General features: G+C 38.5%; 1 pseudogene; it reads right to left on the bottom strand.

The window, feature by feature from the left end:
• Nucleotides 1-504: 504 nt before the first annotated feature.
• LOC148163912 (large ribosomal subunit protein eL21-like) lies at nt 505-1112 on the bottom strand (annotated as a pseudogene).
• Between the last annotated feature and the right edge of the window lie 1772 nt (nt 1113-2884).

Below are 2884 nucleotides of genomic sequence, written 5' to 3'. Positions count from 1 at the left end.
GAAGTTGTCTTCAGGTTCCTGTGCTTTTTCCTTTGGCAGAAGGAGTCCTGTGCTCCCACCATTGCATCCTTCTCATCTCTCATGTAGTCTAGATCTCCATTATGTTTAAAGGTTGCTGATAGCCAGTCCACACTACTTCCTTTCACTAAATAGACCCCAGAGTCCTGGATATGCCAGATGCTTCCTCAAGCAATCACCAAGAAATTTCACTTTTAATCATTTGATAGTAGGGAGTTACTGGCAGAATTTTAGCAGAGAAGTGGCATCGTTTTGCACAGACGTGTTGACAGCAATGTAAATGATGATTCTGAAGGGATGATGATGGAGGTGAGTAGAAACTTAGAAGGCAGAGTTTCCACTGAGAGTTGAAAAGGGCACGAACTACCCAATAACAATCAGGATAGATAGGAAAGAACATATTTTAGAGTTATTTATTTATTTATTTATTTATTTATTTATTTATTTATTTTACAGTCTTGAGGTCTTTTATTTTCTTTATATTTATCATGCCATGAATTCATAGGGAATGGGTTCTAGCATTTCGGGCTCCTTTCCCATCCAAGTACTAACCCGGCCTGACCCTGCTTAGCTTCCGAGATCAGACGAGATCGGGCGCATTCAGGGTGGTACGGCCGTAGACGTTCGGGCTCCTTTCCATTGGTTCTCACAAAGTGTGCTTCTCTGGGTGGGGCAGGCTGGCTCTTCAGTTGAACCCAAGTACTTTTCTCTTTGGCTTCCTTCTTTTTCTGATCATTTTCCTTCACACGCTTCAGGAAGCTATCTTAGCTCTTTGAGTGTTTAATATGCTCAATGCGTACATTAATTCTCTTAAGCAAGAATCTTGCCCTTAACTTGTTTGTTTACAACAATGCCAACAGCATGCTGAGTAACACTGTAGACTCTTCCAGTTTTGCCATGGTAACATTTGTGGGGCATTCCTTTTTGAACAGTGCCCATTCCCTTGATGTCCACAATATCACTTTTCTTATAGATTCGCATGTATGCGGTCAAAGGAACAACTCCATGTTTTCTAAAAGGTCTAGAGAACATATAGCGGGTACCTCTCCTCTTTCCCTTTGTGTTGGTCATTTTGGCAAATTACTGGAAGATGGTGGTTCTGGCTGAAAGGTATTTTAGAGTTATTTAAAAGGTAATTATTGTGAGACTTGACTATTCATTGAAATGTGGGATGAAGAATAGGGGACAATTAAAACGACTCCTTCATTTCCAACTTGAGTCAGTAGTGAGTCATGTCATGAAATGTGGTTGAGATACAAGGGTAGAGATGGGGAGATAATGGGTTCTGTCTTAGGCTGGTGTAGTTTGAAGTGGGTCTGGAATTTTGGAGAGAGTTCTGGGGGCAAAAAAAGAAATTTGGGAGACTTTAGAATATAAATGGACATTAAAGCCATCTCAAACAATGAGATTACCCAGAGGAAGTATTTCAAATAAGAAGGGAGAAGATGGAACACTACAGAAAGGCCTTTAGAAGGTAGGTAGGGAAAGATTTCACAAGTGACAGAAACAAAGGTGAGTCAGGACAGGTAAGTGGCACGTGCTAAGGGAAAAAAGAATGTAACGATAAAGAGTGACCGCTGGTGCTGAAAGCCTTAGAGAGGTAAGACAGATGAGCACTGAAAATTACCCACCGACTCTGTCAACTGGGAGTTGAAGGTCTTAAGGAAACTACTAACTGTGGGGTGGTGAAGAAGGAAGTCCAATTATGAGAGTTGTGAAGCGAATAGGTTTAGGAGTTGAAGAAAGGCTAGACTGTTTGAAACCCTGTTTAGTAAAGGAAAGGAGAAAGACAAGGCTATGGTTACAGTGGCAATGGAGTTTAAAAAGGGTTTAGTCATTTTTTTCAACTTCTAGATAGGAGATGCTTAACCTTGCCTGTGTGTTAGAAAAGGCAGTAGAAAGTAATGACAGAGTGGAGTCTCTGGGGGACAGGAGGGATTAGATCAAATATACAGAGAGAGGAATTGCCTTGTCTAGAGGAAAGGCTATTTTATCCATGGAGAACAGAAGGCAGTAAGGATAGGAACAACTCACATAGCTCTGGGATGAGAAATGAGAGATTTCAACTCTGATGGCATACATTTTCTCAATGGGAGACATAAGAGGTAAGGTCAACACCAAGAAATAGCTTTGTGTATTCCTCCATTGTCAACATCCCTAGGTATAGTAACACTTAGATTATAAATGCAAATAATTGTTTTTAAATGAGGAACACTAAAATAATCAACCTTTGCATTGTTTAACGTGCTAGACTACAGCAAGCATAGAGTATTATGTATCAAATCTTCCCTGCTTCCACAGAGCATTACCAGTATTGATTATATCTACAGTTAAGTTCTATGCTGAAGTTATTTTTTTTGCAAGACCTTTGCATTAGTAATCAACTTTTAGAAATGTCCATCTGTGGTTGTATCTGCTTTTAAGTTAAAATCAGCCAAATCATACAATTTAAGAAATAAATTTACCCTAGTTTTAGTTTAGTCATTATTCAAACATAACTATAGGAAGTAGCCACAAAAGTAATTATTTTTCATATGTTTCAGTCATATGAATTTTGATTGAACTGTATATTCCAATTCAAATTTGCCAGTTATGGACTACAATATAAATCATTTAGTTGTTGCCCACCTACTTAATATCTGTAGAGCTGCTTGCAAATTAGAAAACCAGAAACCATAAATTCTAATTTCACCTCTGCTATATACAAAAACCTTTCTGAATGACACGGAGAAGGCTTAAAGCTATTATTATACACTGCTATGAAAAAAAATCAGATATTTTTCAAAATAGATCAGTTGAGAGGCTGTGTGGTATTGCAGTTAAAAGTAGAGACTATAGTGTTAAAACAGTCCTAGAGTCGAGTCAT

Source organism: Eumetopias jubatus, unplaced genomic scaffold (genome assembly GCF_037043125.1).
Source record: "Eumetopias jubatus isolate StellerSeaLion01/CBP00866 unplaced genomic scaffold, mEumJub1_p1.0 scaffold_7, whole genome shotgun sequence".
Taxonomy (NCBI): Eukaryota; Metazoa; Chordata; class Mammalia; order Carnivora; family Otariidae; genus Eumetopias; species Eumetopias jubatus.
This window is presented reverse-complemented; position numbering and strand designations above follow the sequence as displayed.